Source organism: Strix uralensis, chromosome 5, assembly GCF_047716275.1.
Source record: "Strix uralensis isolate ZFMK-TIS-50842 chromosome 5, bStrUra1, whole genome shotgun sequence".
In the NCBI taxonomy this organism is placed as follows: domain Eukaryota; kingdom Metazoa; phylum Chordata; class Aves; order Strigiformes; family Strigidae; genus Strix; species Strix uralensis.
This window is the reverse complement of record NC_133976.1, coordinates 53,612,854-53,629,877: the sequence shown is the minus strand read 5'-3', so window position 1 is coordinate 53,629,877 and position 17,024 is coordinate 53,612,854. Positions and strand designations below refer to the sequence as shown.

The window sequence follows — 17,024 nt, the reverse complement described above, 5'->3', positions numbered from 1 at the left end:
GACAGTTCTCCTTGAGACTTGGTAGCCCCAAAGGCAGGATCAGGGCCTGGGGCACCTGCCCAGCTGGCATCTTGGATAGGCCTGCTGGGAGCGGGCAAGAGAAATGCAGCCTGCGTTAGAAACCGTATACTGCCGATCACTTTACCTGCGGTAACAGAGTTAAATTTTTTTGACTTGGTAAAACGTTTCTTCCAGCCCCCGCCTGCTGAGGTTGTCAGGTAATGTGCTCCGCCATCAAATGTGTAACTTCCTCGGCAAAGCAGATAAGAGCCGCCATGGGGGACTGAAAGTGCAACTCTGTCCTCTGACATTTTGTAAAGTTAAATTACAGGGGCGTTATCTTTTATATTTTATTTCCCTTATTAGACAGCGCCGGCGCTGCTTAATGGGATGCAGTTACTGAAGTAAACAATCCCGTGGGATGCCTATTTGCCCGTATTAACGCAGGAATTCAAGCTCTGCTAAGATTTATTTAGACACCAATGTTTAAAAAAAATTTTTAAAAAAGTGGTTTTGCCGAGGGAGCACGAGAAGGTGTCCGCCAGCCGGCGGCGGGGACAGAGTTTCGCTGCCGGCTCCCGCGGCCCCGAGACGCCCCGGCCCCGCACCGCACCGCGGCCCGCGCCAAGCCCGGGGCAGCGGCGCCCTCCGGGAGCGCCCCGCCGCGCTGCCGGCCCGCCTGCGCGGGTGGGCGCGGAGGAGAGGCAGGGCCCATATCCATAGTAACGGCGGGGGCAGAGGGGAGGCGCCGCGGCAGCTCCCGCCCGCCGCAGCCCGCGCGGCGCCGGCACCGCACCGAGCCGCGGTGAGCGCGCGCGCGCCCCCGCCCCGCTCCGCGCTTCCCCGCGCCCCGCCCCCCTCACGCCGCGGGCAGCGCGGCCCGGAGCGCGCGCGCGCGCCCCCGCGGAAGGCGGGGGGGGGGGGGCGGCGGCGCGCGCGCGGCGGTGGCTGGACGGGGAGGGCGGCGGGGGCTCCGGTGTGCGCGGCTCCGCGGCGCTCTCCCTGCCTGACTCACCGCGGGGCGCGGGGAAGATGCTCAGCGCGGAGGGGTAGCGGTTGCGGAGCAGACGTCGGGGCCCCCTCCCTCCCCGCCCCCGCCGGGCTCGGCAGCTCAGCCCGCCGCCGCCGCCGCCGCTCCTAGGTGAGACCGGGGGGCAGGGGAGGGCTGGGCGAGCCCCGGGCGCGCGCGGGGGGCCGGGCACGGGACCACCGGGCGCCGCCCCCGCCCCGCCGCGCAGCCCGGAGCGGGGGCCGGGGTCACGGCGCGCCCCCCCCCCCCCCCACCGCCCCCGCGAGAGGGGAAGCGCCGGCAGCGGACCCCGGGGGGCGGGCGGGAGCCGGCGGCGCCTGCGGTTGCCGCTTTCGCAGGATTATGTCAGCCCTCGCCTCGGCGCTGGGGCGGGCGGCGGCGGCGGCTCCGGCTCCCGCCCGGCGGCGCTGCGGGGCGCCGAGCTCCCGGGGCGGGCGGGGGTCGGCGGGGAGGCGGCGGCGGGTCAGCGGTGGGCGGCGGGGCGGCCGGAGTTTCAGCCGCCTGACGGAGCCGGTGCTCTTGGCTTGGTGAGTTTTCACCGGGCCGGCGTGGCAGGGGGAGGAAGGCGCCGCGGGCAGCCCTGCCCGCCCCGGAGTGCTCCCTCCGTGCCCTCCCGAGCAGTGATTGATCTCGGGAGTTGGGGGCGGGGGGGGAAGTGGGCACCCAACTCGTGTGGCGCCCCTGGGGGAGCGGTAGCAGGGCGCACGGAGCCTGCGGCGGCCGCTTTCGGGGGGGCTGTGTCAGGATTCGCACGGCAGACCTTTGCTTTCCGAGGTCTCTGAACTTGGCCGTGGTGTGCCCTGGTCTAAAACTTGTCGAGCGAGGTCTGGGCTTCGAGGCACCGCTATCTGTCCTTTCGGTTATTTAAAGAAAGCTAGTTGAGCGAAGTGCTACGGTTGCGGTTTTTTTTTTTTTTTTTAAAGGGGAGGGAGGATGAAAAGCAGAAGTGTGTAGAGATCAGAATGAGGATTTATGCTTTGGTATGTCAGCTTTGGTTCACGTTTGAAAAATATATCTGAACGAACAGTTATTTCACCCTGATGGCAAGAAGGCAGTGTTGGTATTGGGAGAGAAAAAAATGATACCTGAGAATTTAATTTGGAACTCAATTTGCTGCAAACGTGCAGTAACGGTTTTCCTGAGGATTTTTAGCATGTGGACAGATGCATGTTGCCATGTGCCTTGCAAAATTCCTTCTGCTGTGTGAGCAGTGGCAATGTATGCCCACATGCACAAAATCAAGGTGTGCTCCATACCATTCTCAACAGCAGCGGCATTAATGAGGAAAACTACAGTGTCTGTCTGTCTGTCTTTGGCAGGATTACCGATACAACGTATCGTAATGGTTCCTTGACGAACATTCTAACTTATTCCGCTAATGAGCTACAAACTAGTGTTAAAGTAGACCCTGGCATGATGGATAGTAGCTTCTAATTTGAATGCGCATCAAGAACCAATTTGTGTCATCTTCTGTATATGCCAAAATATAAAATATAATAATCTGCTAATAAAAACCTCAGTGGAAGGTTGTTACGTGATAAGGGGACATTTTTTCCTGAATAAATATGAATACAAATTGTTAGCATTCATGTAAAGTTGATGCTTGTTTGCCAAGCACAAACCCATGATCCTATGGTGTGTAATTACCATAACGAGTTAAAAATCCATTCTGATGGCATCCTAAATATTTCAAAGTGATTTTAGCTGATGTATTTTGGTCTGGCCACACTTGTTCACCAAGAGATCTGTTCTTTTTATATGTGTATATAATGTGTATACAAGCTGTGGTCGTGCGGTCGCTCACAGACCCTCTTAACCTTACACACCTCAGAAGTTCCATTTCAAGAATTTTTGTAGATGGTTGACAGATGAGAATTGGAACAACTTGCTGATGTATTCAAAGTAAAGTCTGCTTTCTGTAATACTGGTGAGCTCCTTTATTTTTTTTTTTTTTTCCGGAGAAAGGAGATGTGATAGTCAGGAAGAGATACATGTATCCAGTAAGAAGGCAAATTAAAATATACTATACATATTCATTCTACTTAGAAGGCATTTAAATGCAGTACCCCAAAATTAATTGAGAAAGCTGAGGGCCTGATGCTCTTTCTCGTAGTATTTTTCGGGGGGTGGGGGGAGATATGACACTTCTAACTGGAAGCGGGCACATGGAGTTAAAAAGGGAGGGTAGAGGATGTGAAAATTAGGAACAGAGCTGTCAATGAAGCTGCCGTCAAAGAAGGCTGCACTGAACTAAGAAACTAAAGCAGATCGGCTCTAGGTAAGAGTTTTGTTACTGAGGAACTTGAGAAGGCAGCTTTGACCCAGGTCAGTCATGATTTGACTTACATTTCAAGAGCAAGGTGCTTTAATGTCGGAGGAATCAGAAGTCTGTGTTGGAAATGCTCAATTTATTTCCATCAATCAGGAGGATGCAGATTTTGCTTTGTTTTAATATTGAACAACTGACATTTTGGTAAGGATATCTGTATTTATTTGTTAAATGTTAGTGATAGGCATAATGAATGATATTCTTCACAAATAATAAACTTCCACCTCGCTTTGAGCGGACTGAGAAACTGCCAAGTCCTGGACTTAAGCTCTCTTGGCACTTGGTCCTGAGATGCTCTGCATGCAGTTAAAGTTAAAGCAGAGATGAGAGTGAATGGTATCATTCTGGGTCCAATATTATTTGTTTGCCAAATACCAAGCATGACTATATTATATTTGTAAGACTGGGCTTTTTTCCTGGTGATCCTATTATCACAATGCTTTGCTTACTAAATGTTGAAAATTTAGATTAGTCTTCCAAATCAACAATCGTTGTGATGAACTGGACAGTTTTTACTCTGAGAGATACGTTTTGGGATTGTTTTCACATTTGGGAACATGTTGGTTTATACTAGTTCACATTTTCAATGTTGTCTTCACAGTTATATGAGCTACAAGCTTATTTTTAAGAAATCACAGTCAAATTCTGGAGAATAACACCTTCAGAAAATTGTACCAGCCTGGCACTCTTCACAATCCCATGTAATTTTTCCCTTTGTGTGGGCAATAACAGAGGGCTGCTTGTACTTGATCTTTTAGTCCATGTGCCAACTATGCCATCTTGTCTACAGCAGTAGTCTTGGTTCCAAGTATCAAAGGGTAATGCTTTAGATTAACCTAGCTTGGACAAGGTAATCAAGCTAGGGAAAGCATTTCATTGTCATAGTTTAATGGCTGTCTTTATCCGTAGTTCTTTCTGCATTTTTTCCCTTTGAGGAGAAAAGCTTCAAAATGTGATAATTTCAGTAGTGTGTTTGAGCATGTTAAATAGAGTATTTTCAGCACCGAGATCCAAAGATGCAGGTCTTCACATACCTTATTCTCAACAGTTCTGCTCCCTCGTTTGAATTGCTCTCAGAGATCGCCTTGGTTCATGGATTACATGTAAAGACAGTGGAGCATTTTTAGGAGAGTTTCAGAGGTCATATTGCTTTTGACATGGAGTTATATACTGCTCAGTAGTCTGGGAGAAGAAGAGGAGATACCTGATGTTGGGGTTTTTTCCCTCCCTTTCTGTTTACATACTCTGGAGCAACAGAAGATTTCTAAAGGTCCTTCAACTAGCAAACACCTCTTCCTGTCTCCAAAAACTCCTCATTTAAAAAAAACCTCAAATTTGGGCTGGATTCACTCTGACAAGCTTGAGCACAGTGTTAAAGAAAGAAAAGGATCTTGTTGACATTGTCACCCCCCAATGAATTTCTCTGAAGTATCTTGCAACATTACAAATGCCATTTGTGCCCAACTTCATGATAGCTGAAGATAGCAATCATTATGTCTAGTGTAAGGGATTGATGATACTTGTGTTGAACAAACCTTAACCAAAGGAGAATCATCAGAGAGAGAGCCTTTCTTCCTTGATAAAAGGACAGTGATTCTGGGTTGAGAAGTGCTGGCACACCTCCTGGAGACTATCTCTGTCCTTGGATCACAGAGTGGAACAGGTTCTTTTGTCATGGAAATGTTCAAGCACAAAGGAGAAAATCCAGGACCATCTCTGGTCTTCCTCCATTCCTTACTGACTGCCTTCAACCTCCTACTAGTGGGATATTTCTAACTCAGTTGACCGAGGAACATCTTGGAGAGTTTTGCAGTGCCTTTCTTAAAGACAGACGATACTTGCATAGTTCTTGCTTGGCCTATTCCTGTGATCCCTCTCCAAACAACCAAAAAAAAGGGTGGTTTTCTTTTGGAAAAAGTAATTGGACATTCCAGCTGGTGTAGAACTAATTGTAACCATCCTGTTTTTAATAAATGTACCACACATGCTCTATGCTTATCAGCAGTGCCCGAAATAAGTGTCTGGTGGGGAAAAGAGGCCTTAGAAAGCTTGAGATGGAAGTTCTTTCTCCCAGGCATTTGCCTTTGTAGTTTGCTCTTTCTAGAAACACAAAACTGGGACGCGTTAAGGAAGGATGTATCTCTTTGCTTATGTTTTTCCAGCTTTTTGATGCAGGAAATCCAAGGTGATTTGTATAAGGTTTGTTACGTGTAGTGGGTTTGTTCTTCATTCTGTCCTGGTTCCTTCAGTCAGCAAATGTCCAAAGAGGTTTTTCTGTTGTTTAGAATATTTTAAGTTCTGATGCTGTAAAAAGAGTGAATTTAATAGTAGCTGCAGTAATAGCAGATGAAGTCAGCAGAGAGTTTTACCCATTTGACAGCAGATTTTAGTCCATTGTTTAATTTTTGAAGTACTTTTTTCCAGAAAGTGCTTCTCTACAGTGGAGAATAAATGCTTAGTTTTTTAGTACATTTAAGCATCATGAAACATGAAAGTGATAAACACTTGTTCTGCTTGTCTGACTGCGGATGATCACCTAAACTTCGTTTAGTTGACTGGTCCTCTAAACTGCAGAGTGGAGTCAGACCTTCAATGCGTCTGGGTATTTGCATGTATGCTGCCTTGGCTGGTTCTGTATACTTTGAAGTAAAGCTTTTGCAAAGAGTATAATGAAGATAGTTCCTTTCTTCTTTGTGTATCTGTTCAGTTTCACACATAATATCTTTTTACTTCTAAGTATTGTGAATGATGGTAAAAGCCACTGGTAAATTGGTAAGCCGCAAAAATATTTGGATATAATTATTCCTAATATAGGAAAATGAAAAGTCAGTTCCAGTGTTCATCAAGATTTATTATATAATACTAAAATGTGTGTCTATATGTATGTGTGTATACATATAATAGGAATAACTTCAATTATAAAGTTTTACTGCTGTAATGCATGGTCTTCTGACTGGTTTTGGGCTTCGTCTTATCCCGTTGACACTGATATTAAGACTCTCATCATTTTAAATAGATTCTTAAAAAGTGCTTGTAGAAATAATCTAGCAACTTCTTACTGTTTTATAAAGTCTTAGATAATGTCACTTATTGCATAGATAAATATGCCCGGTAAATGTCAGTTTGCAAACAGTTAAAACACTTAAAATTACTAAAAACTGTTTAATTACCTCCTTCAGGATCCCATAATCAAAGAGCTGTTACACCATCACCATGCTTTGTTAATGCTTTTATTTTCCAGGTATATTTTCAGAGGTAATTCTAAAATCTAGGAAGAGTGTTACTTTGTTAATAGCATAGTCACCTGGAAAGCTCATTATTAATGGGTACCCGATTGGTTTGTGAAACACCTGGGTTGTTACTATATAATAAAAATACATAGAATTTCAACATTCTGTACTAATATTTATAAACTGCCACAGAGGTAAGTGGATATTGGGGTGAATTGTCACCCAGAAAAATACTTGAGCAAAACCTAAGGGAAGTATTGTATGACTCATTTGTATTTTTACTGAAGCCATTACAAAACTGAATGCAAGTTAGTATTTTTCTTTAAAATCTGAATGTGGTGGTGTTCCTGCTCCTAGCGCTAGCAAGAAACAAGAATTCAAGGATTTTTATAGACCTTTGTGAGTACTTCTCAATCCTAATCCATGCTATGACCAGCTCAGGTATCTCAGAAGCAAAGACTGGCTCTACGGGAGGCACACTGTAACAAGACTTCCAAACCTCATCTTCATTTAAAAACTCTCAGTTAAATATTGTTTAACAGGTGCTCACAGGTTTAAAAAAATCTCTTGCACTAACCTTTTCCTATGGGTTTCTCCACTGCTTATTAATTTAATTAATTGACTGTCCATGTGATTTTTACATACTTGTGCAAAATGGCAATAAATCTTTAAGACTGTCTGAATACTGCAAGGTTGCGCTTCTTTAAGCATGAAAGTATGAGAAGAGCACTAAATATTATGACTATAATTTCTGCTTGGATTCTATTGATTCTAATTTTGGTTGTTTGAAAGAGTATCTTTGGTCTGTGTGAGAGATTAACAGGCCCTTTGCCTTAGCACAAGATACTGATTTGGGGGTCATTGTGTGGTGCTGTGACTTGGGCGCTTCCAAACTACTGTGTCGTAATTAGCTCTGCTTCTTTAAACCTGCCGACCCACATGTCTGTGGTGCTCAGGTCGCAGGGACTAATACCGCGGGAGGTTAAAACCTTCTCGGAGACATCAGTACAAACACCAATGTGGTGGTTACAAAATGTCCGTTTATTAAACTGCGTATCTTACATATATACGTTCAAGCACCTCCTTCGTGGGTGTGCCCTTAGTGTTACAAGCCTATCCATCACCTTACCTCGTAACAAGGGGGGCTACAGCTATTCCTTCCGTACATCGCGAGATCTTCCGAACGCCACTCCCTATACTACTGTCTGCACCCAGCCATCTCAGCACACTGCCAAAGAGCTCCATACTTGTCCTGAAATACTTTGTGTATGTATTAGCCACGATCACAGCACAGTAATAACAAATATTTATTTAGTGTTTTCTGCATCATGTTCATTTCATAAGCATCTACCAGCCAGCACAGGATAATCTTTGGGATTGACCTGGATAAAATAAGCCATTTCCTCCTGTAGCGCTTGGCTGTGCCCATTCCTGCTACCTGTCTAAGGCTTGCTGCCACCATTTTTGTTCTTTACAGAGCTGTCTGGGACTAAGCGGTAGCTCTGCAGTGATGATACGCACAAGGAAGCATGGGGTAGGAGAAGAAAGCATCACGTACCCTGAGGGGTTGCACTCAGAGATTTGCAACAAGGTTCTCGGCTGGTATAAATTGTCATAGCACCATTGATTTCATTGACTGAACAGACTGAAGATTATGTCTCACGTACTTTGTCAGGAGTAATCTTCCTGGATACTAGGAAGAAGGACAAGCAATGGAATACATTCAGTTATAACTGCAGTCAAGCAGTATTTGGATGGGTCCTGACCTACCTTTCTGAAGGTAGTATGCATCCTCCTATTTCTATCACTGTCACAAGAGCCCAAACCTGACAGAAGCCCCATGAACTCTTGCTAAAGATGCCATCTTTTAATGTGATTTTATTTATTTCTTGATTCGTTTGCATTGACCAATTAATTGGCTAGAACTTCAGAGAAAACGCAATGTTGACAAGGAAAGATCAAGAGCAGTATTTTCTGTCTTTGCGGCCTAAAACTTAGGCTCTAAACTCTATAATTCAGTATGTGGTTTTCAAAGGGAAAGGTGCCTTTAGAGGAGGCATTAGTCTAGTTGATATTCTCTGTAAATGCCCAGTTGTGGAAGTAGGAAACTAATGATAGGCAGTCCTAATCTGTAAAGCTTGGCTGTAGGGTGTTAAGTTTCCCTTTGAACTATTTTTCATTAAATATGCCACGTTCTACTATATATACAAGTAAGTGACCTTCCAAAGTCAAAAATTTTGTTGAAATGCTTTGGTCTTGATATTTAAGGATAGTACTGCAGGACTATACTTCTGTAATAAGAGTATTGGTAATGTTTATTAAAAAATAAATGCAATTTAAAACACAAGCTAAAGAGCAAGTCATATCCCCCAAAAAAGCAATTTTTTCCTGTTTAAATAGTTGACTCCATTGAGATTATATTTTCTTTGTTATTATGTATACCGAAGACCACTCCAACCAACAGAAAGCTGGAAAGCTTTTTTATTTTTGAACAAACAGTTTCCTAATTATTTTCACAAGTAAAGTACCACTTACTTCTGCTGACTGTTGGTGTTGGGCAGCATTGTACATGTGTGGTACCTGAGGACTTGGTAATGCCCTGTGGCAGTCAGACCACACAGCTGAGGACAGTAACTTGGTCAGACTGGGAAGTGATTCCCCAGATTGCTGCTCTTTGCTGTCCAAGATTGGTAATCTATGCAGGGACCTTCACAAGGGAAGAATCTCTTTTTATCTGCAAAGCATAGCATAGAATTTGTTTTTAAAAATGCCTTTCTTGCCTTATGGTATAAGAACTTAGACTTTGTGTACGAAAATTTCTTTTGCAAGAGCAGTTCAGAAGTACTGTAAAAGAAACAATCTGAATTAGAAGCGGTGAATAAACACAAAACAGCAGTCGCCTTTCCGTGTTGTTGACATGCACCCTATTTTGAGTTATGTAATTTAAGTAATAGGATTATTATTTGACCTTCGTAATCTCATTATAACACTAGAGGTACAAATACTCATGTAAAATAAAGTTTCTTCTTTTCTAACCAATCGTCACTTTTAGTTATCTGTATGTGATGATAATTTTATATTTTAATGCAAAACTGTTGATTCATGGAAGTAATCCTGTGTTCATGCATTATACAGAAGCTATATCTGGTATTGTTGCTATTGCTAGGGGTTGATGTGTCACATTTTTATAAATCTTATTTTTAGAATATCTTATTTCAGCCACCACAACCTGTTCTGGTTAAAACCCTGTTATGTTGATCCTAATGCAGTGATGACATAACTAAGCGGGTGAGGGGACTAGTTAAAAACTAGTAACATCCCTGAAGTATTTAATTTATTAGGAATGTAGGAATTCTTTGCAAGTCAGGTAGCTCTTAAAGAGATGGTAACAGCAAGAAAACAGTCAATTCAAATGTGTAAATTAAGTGGAATTTAGCACTTTTGCTATAGCTTACATTTTTCTGCCACTCACCTCCCTCCTGGTTCTTTAGTCTGAAGTTTAGACTTTTATACTATGCATCATATACTTCATTATTCACATCTATCATTTCCAAAAACCAAATCCTAACCTTTTGCCCTGGTGCCTTTATGCTTCTCCATGGGAGGAGGAGGGGTGGAGCTGCCCTACTGGAGTGTGTGTGGACAATCCCCTTGACTGATGGTCTCCAAGGTGGATCTTACCCCATCGTTCCTCCTGTTCCTGCTCTTACACTTCAGTATAGGGCCCCGCTGAAGAGGATGAGACGATGGTCTAGATCTCCCTGCCTGTGGGAGGGGGCAGGTAGTTGAAGTTTAGCTCAGCCTTGAGGCATCCACAGGTCCTGCAGGTTCAAACTGAGGATTAGGGGATCGTAGTGTAACTTCAAGTCACTCTGTCACACATTGCTGCAGTGAGCAGGAGGGCTAGTCCAGCAATATGAAAACTGACACAACTGAGTTCAGTCTAAAGGTTTTCCTGTTGCTGCATTCACAGATAAAGCAGTCAGAGTTTGGCTCAAACTTTAATGGTGTGTGTGCGTCAGTGTAATCTAAATTGTAGGTATTTACATAATTACTGAATTACCAGAAGTATTAAGAGAGCTGTCATGCATTATTATACTATAAAACCTGATACCTTTTGTAGACTATGACACATGGAGTGTTTTTGTTTATACTTTTGACATATTACAAAAGATTGTGTGATGCATTCAGAAATTACATTGACACTATAGCAATCTCTGTCTCCCTTTTCTACGCGGCAGTTCCTCAAAAAGAAGATTGTCAGTCATGGTTTCCTATAACCTGAAAAGGAATAAAAGTTGAGGTAGCTCATCATAAATAAATTCAGATACAGTTTTTTCTATTTCTTGAAGCTCTGACAAAGTGGCCTTCCTTCTTACTCTACAGTATAGTTTCAGGCTGTGAAACTTGGAAGTTGGGAACAGTAAACTTGTTAAATTGTGGACAGCAGGAATTGAAAATGGGCAATTTTAATGTTGTCTATATTCTGGAAAAGATAGCGATGACAGAAGGAAATAGAAACTGCAGGTCTGCAGGAGAGATTCTAGATACTGTAGTAATTGGGAGTGTAATCAAGGTTTAAATTATTACAGTTTTTATTTGTATTCTGGTATCTTCTTCCACGGGCAAGAATCCAGTAGGCATATTCTAATTTAGATTTTGGTAGGGCTGCTTTGGAACATCATATTGTTAATGGTGGGGTGGTGGTGTTTTACTTTTTGGGATACAAGAACTACTGAGCTATATTTGTGAGGATTTTGCAAAGATATTATTTTCTATTATACTCCTGGTGTGGGCTGGGGAACTTGTCATGTAATCTAAGGACTCTGAATGGAGCTTTAGTCCACTCTCCCCAATGTGTCTGGGAGATATTTTTATACCTATGTATGTTTATCTTGGGTACGTAAGATACTTCTACATAGCAGGGAGTATGCATATTAGGGCATGTTAGTTTTGTCAGTGCATCCCTTCTGTGTCCTGACAGCAACTTGAAAATGCAATATTCCTGTTATTTAGCTGAATGTCCACAAATTTCTGGAACTGCTGTATTTTGTATTGCGTACGTGGCTGAAGCTCTGCAGTGCTTGGTCAATGAGAACATTCTGGTAGATCCCACGTGGTAGAAGACTCTTGCCCAAATGGCGCAAGTGTGAGTGGATGAAGGCAGGTGACAAACAGGGCCCATCACTAGCCCTGTGTTGCCACAAAATACATTGCAAAGTCTCATCTGTTTTTTCAGCAGTAGGGAGTGAGAGAACAGGGTCTCAAAGACGTGTGCTCAACTAAAGCAAATGCTCCTTTATGAAATCACTCCAGTTGCTCTTATTTCCAGCTTTCTATAGAAGATTAGAAAAGATTATGCTAGTCTGCTACAAATAGCCCTAGTATCGGTCCACGAGTTTTGATTTTGTTAGAGTAGTGATTCAAATACTTCTGCTCACTGTAGTGAATCATCCTTCTGAGGCAAGGATGTTTTCTACCAACCAAACCAAGACTCTGTCAGTGATAGCGTTGATTGCTTCTCCAAAGTATAACAAATCCCACTGGAAAGCAAGAATACTTTCACTAGGAGCGCTTGGTCCATGATGAAAGTAGAAATGGTTTTCTGGATGAAGTAGATAAGAAATTGAGTGATGCTCGTTTCAGACACTTTTATCCTAAACTACTGACCTACTCTTAAGTAGTCCTGAATTTCTGTTAGCTCGGTAAGAGCCCAAGACTTTCATCTGTCTGTTAAGGATAATACTATGTGTGTGATTATTCTACAGTTAAGAAGTTTTTGAGGGATTTATTCCTTGTGTTTGCTCTGCTGCCTGAACCGTACCTATCCTAGGAGTTGATAGCAGTATTTATCAAAGCTATGGAGCCCCCATTTGAGCCATCTGTAGGTAGTGGTTGTGCCATCTGTCACTAAAGACTGTGTTCCAGAGGGAGAGACAATATGCACAGACTTTGTCATGCAAAGCCTGTAGGGTATGGTCTCTGATGTTTGCTTTATCCTTGTAAGATATATAAGTTGTAGTGTTTCACTAACTTCTAAAATTTTTATTGTAAGAGGCTTCTGAACGTCACGGTAGCTGATACTTCATCCTCAACCATCTGTATGCATTATGCATTTTACTGAACTCCTCACACATTCCTCTGGGAGGTGAACTATGGTACCTAGTTGTTAAAGGCTGTAAGAATGTTAAAAAATGGACAAAAACAAGCTGCAAAAGATTTCAATCTAGTATATAGCGCTTGGAGATAATGGTAAGAGCCACACAAAATGAGGTGCCTTTGGGTGCAAGCATATCATTTTCTGAATATTTTTGCTATGAATTATCGCAGATTACAGCAGCAGCAGATGTTCAAGGCAGCATGATATAGATTGTGTACACTTTTGCGTTATGATTAACTGAGCCAATATCCTTGTATACTGAGAGGCAGGTGATTTCAAAAAGTTTCAAGAGAACATTAACAGCATGGTTCAGGAATACTTTCACTACAGATGTTGCTACCGGGAGCGGCATTCAAAATTTTTGTGTGGTGTTTAGTGATCTTCTAATTTGTGATTAGCAGTAGTGGTTTGTGATTAGCCACTAAATTTGAAGTGAAATTTGCATTGTCATCAGATGTATTTCACGTTCGATCTGGGGGCAGTGTGATGACCTAGACAATATTGAATGTGCGAACAGTTACCTACTGATCAAACTGTAGGCCTTCAGGACAGCAATTTTCAGGACTTCATATTCTCTCTATTGCACAAGCTTATTGGCAGTCCTTGTTGCAGTAAGGGTATGTCTTCATACTGTGCGGTCATGGGGCCATGAATCCTTCTGCTGCCTTTTTCAACTCACAGTAAAGCATCAGCCAGACACACGCTGGTAACCAGAGGGTTCAGAGGCTGCTGCCGAATTTGTGTGTTGCCTGGGACAGTGGCTTGTCCACGCAAGTAGGACTCCTGAGCTGCCCTTGTTCATTTTTGACCAGTACAGTGTTGGCAATCTGTCAGAAACAGACATAAAATATAAAGCAACAAAGTGGTGGGTTTTGTAGTGCAAACGTTTTTTTTTTTTTTAAAATGCAACACAAGGATTAATTTCTACAAAGGACAAAACCCTAAAAAGAGACATTGCATCAGTAAGAGGTGATAGTGTGCATTGCTATGTTAAACGGGAAAGGAACTGATTTAGCATAAGCAAACAGACGTTAAAAAAGCCCTGTGATAGCTATTTCTATTCTAATACAGATCAGATGTAGCATTAAAAGCCTGTCATGGCTCATATGTGTGATGTCTGTGTACTTATATATGCATTAATAACATATTCCAAGAAATGCATAACAAGAACATTGTCAGTAAGAGGTAACGCATGTTTAATCTAGCCTTGGCTTCTGAAGATACTCATGAAACGTGGAAGATCAAAGATTTTATTTAAATATTGAAGTTCTGGGCATTTGAGTGGATTATTCTTTGTTCTTTACGGATGTTCTCTCAACATGAAACCAAGGGGATATATAAATATATATATTTGCTTTTTTTTTTTTTTTTTTTTTGCAGTGTAGCAGGGACTTGCTCAGTTGCTAGGTAACAAGGTATTGCTTTATTTGCAGGAGCAGTATCTGAGTTGATAGTAGAGGCGATGATTTATCTAAAATGTATTAATATATACTCTAGCAGTAATAATGATTATTGGAATTGCTTTTTTTTATGTGCTCCATACCATGGAAAAAAATATGATCGGTTCATTAGAATATTTCCTTCTGCTGTGTATAGAAAAACTGCCTAAATACTAAGAATGTCCAGTTACTTAATGAAGCAGCAGAATCTGTATTGTTTATTTAGTGTCTTAAAATGAGTTATTTCAAAACCAAAACAAGAACTAAAGTGTTAATGAAGAAAAGGGATTTATAAGGAGTAATTACTTCCCTAAATTGTCCATTCATACCTTTCTTTTGGCCTTTCACAGACAGGCTTGCTTTTCCAGCAGCAATACCTTTTCCTCCAGGGATCAAGACCAAACCTGTCAGTCACCAGGGCAGAAGTTGGCTCCTTCCAGGTGGCTGGCTGCCATCTCGGTTTTGCCTCCAAGAAGACCAGCAGGTGGTCTGCAGACCGCTCCACTGCCTCCTTTCTCACACAAGCCTGGAAATTCAGAATGGTCTGAGTTGCCTTCAGGGCAAGTGCTAATGCCACCTGCTTCCACTGCTGGCGTAGTGACTGGCTAGGTGGTGCTGGATGCTGGATCCATGACCAAAAATGTCACTGCTCTTCATCTTGTTCAGTTTTGCTGTTATTTGGTCCTAGTGGATTCCCCATCGTCTTGATGCTCCTCTTAGGTCGGGTTACTCTTAGCCAGGTAACTTCTTCACCCCTGTCAGTTAGGTGAGATGTATTAACCAGATCTCACTGCTGTTCATGGATGCAGGAAGACTATGCATGGAGCAGGATTTCTGTGGTCACACTGAAGAAAGTTGTTCTTTCAGGATGATGGAAGCCATACTGACTTAGAAGAAAGTAGTTTTCGGCATTAGCCAGATTAGTGTATGTAGTATGGCTGAGCATTTTTTAGTATGATTCAAGTCATGCTTGCCTAAATTTTTGACACCTTTCTTCCTTAAAAGCACTGAAGTTTAATACATCGCATGTATAATTCTGCTATTTTTAGAGCAAACATTGACCTTTCCCCACGTCAGTTTTTAGCAGTTGCAAATCTTTTTAACCTGCAAGCTCACTTGCTGGACTTTGAACTTGGTTCTCAGACACACACATTGCTCCAGAAAGCTACAGTTCACCTCCACTAAGGAGTTATTCCTCATACTGATTTTCTCATCCTGGTGGATTTACCTTTCGAAAGGCTATTATCTATAGCCCTGATCATTGTTTGGTTCTTTTTACAAAGCAAGATCCTGCTTTATTTAAGCATTATCAGTCTGTGATGGAGAGCAAGATTAGTCTACAAGTGACAGTTGATGGGCAGGCAAAATCAGGATAGTATAGATGTCAAGGCTGATCTCAATGTGCCTCACCTGTGCTAACAAACATTTGCAGCTGCGGGTAACATGTTGCTGCTTGAAAACCTGTTTGTGGCTTTTATATTCTGTCGTTTGTGACATTATCCCTTAGACCTCTAATGACTTCTAACACAGTCATTCACATAATCAGTTCATAAGTAAATAGCTGCAGGCTTGGACAGTGTCTTTAGAACTAAAGTATTCCTGATCCTTTGCTTTCATTTCAGCAAAATAAATGAGTAGATTAAAAAGAGGCAAAATGTCACTCTCACAGTATCTGGCTTCCTGAAAAGTTGCAGAAAAGAAAGAGACGCCAAAGCACAAGAGAGTTAAAAAGAGTAAAAGTTAGAAAGCTATTTCTATATCTATAAATTTAGAAAATTAAAAGAAATAGCAGGAAAACAGGACAGATGAGAGAAAATGGATGTAGTAATAAAAAAAGAGCAGCAATTATGCTTCAGCATGAGTCAAAAGGACACATGAGGATGGTACTCTTCTGTGAATCATCAAAAGGAAGGTGTTTGGAGCCATTGCAGGATAAGGCCTTCAGAATATACAATTTCATTTTCTTGAAGTTAGAGGAAATAATTTTTTTATGTTTTCATGTACTATCAAGTGGAAGCTGTGCATTAAGGAAGCTTATGCATCCAGGGTTGGTCACTACCTGTGTGCTCATCCTCACCTTCACTTTCAGAAGTTTCTCCTCTTCTGACAGTGCCTAGCTGCAGCTCTGTGTGCAGCTGCCTTGGGTGCTTTATCTTGGCAGCAGGAGCATCTAGAGTCCTTGGATCATTATCATCACACAAAGGCATACTAACCTGGACTATAGGACTCCCTTAACTCCCCAGATTTAGTGAGCTTTGTGTAATACATTTTACTGCTGTTTAAAATTCCCCAGTCCTAATAATCTGACTCTGACAGAGGACAACATTTGCCTGCTTGATGTTTTTGTTATTTGAACAGTCAGGTTCACAACTTGGTTCTTCCCTGAATAAATTATCTGTATAGCTATTTTGATAAAAATAAATGCTTTCCTTAGTGGATAGTCAAAGTACTGGATTGTTTCTAATTTCGGAATGCTTTAATATGATTATGTGAGCTTAGAAATCAATCTGATGTTTGTTTGTCCTAAGCAGCAGGCCTCTTTACAATCTCAGTCCAAAGAATCCTGCATAGAAATTCTGGATGTGCATGCTCAGGTGAGAAAAATCGCTGAAGACAGTTGCTTAATTAATCACTGTTCTGGCATGAGTGTGGAACGACATTCACTCTACATGAACGTCATGTCAGTTATGTAGACACAAATGCACAGCCTGGGTTTGTTTCGCCGAGTTGTGTTTATCACTGCTGAAGGACAGAATTGAGTCTAAATTTGGGGTGCTTTAAATTTTCTGTTTGTAGGAAAAGACTATTAAGAGTATCATGCTCCTTTTCATTTTAT

The 17,024-nt window shown here is 42.3% G+C and overlaps 1 protein-coding gene across 7 annotated transcripts in view; it reads left to right on the top strand.

Annotated features, from left to right (window-relative positions):
- ANKS1B (ankyrin repeat and sterile alpha motif domain containing 1B) overlaps positions 1 to 17,024 on the top strand; it is a 446,786-nt gene that overhangs the window by 355,311 nt on the left and 74,451 nt on the right. For 2 of the 7 annotated variants that reach the window (XM_074870832.1, XM_074870831.1), the window contains exon 1: positions 1,480 to 1,557. The exons of 4 other annotated variants lie outside the window; for them this stretch is intronic. The gene's annotated coding sequence lies outside the window, so the exon portion shown is untranslated. Of the gene's footprint in view, positions 1 to 966; positions 1,142 to 1,479; positions 1,558 to 17,024 lie in introns of those variants that run through there. One more of the 7 variants, XM_074870830.1, reaches the window with a different exon arrangement.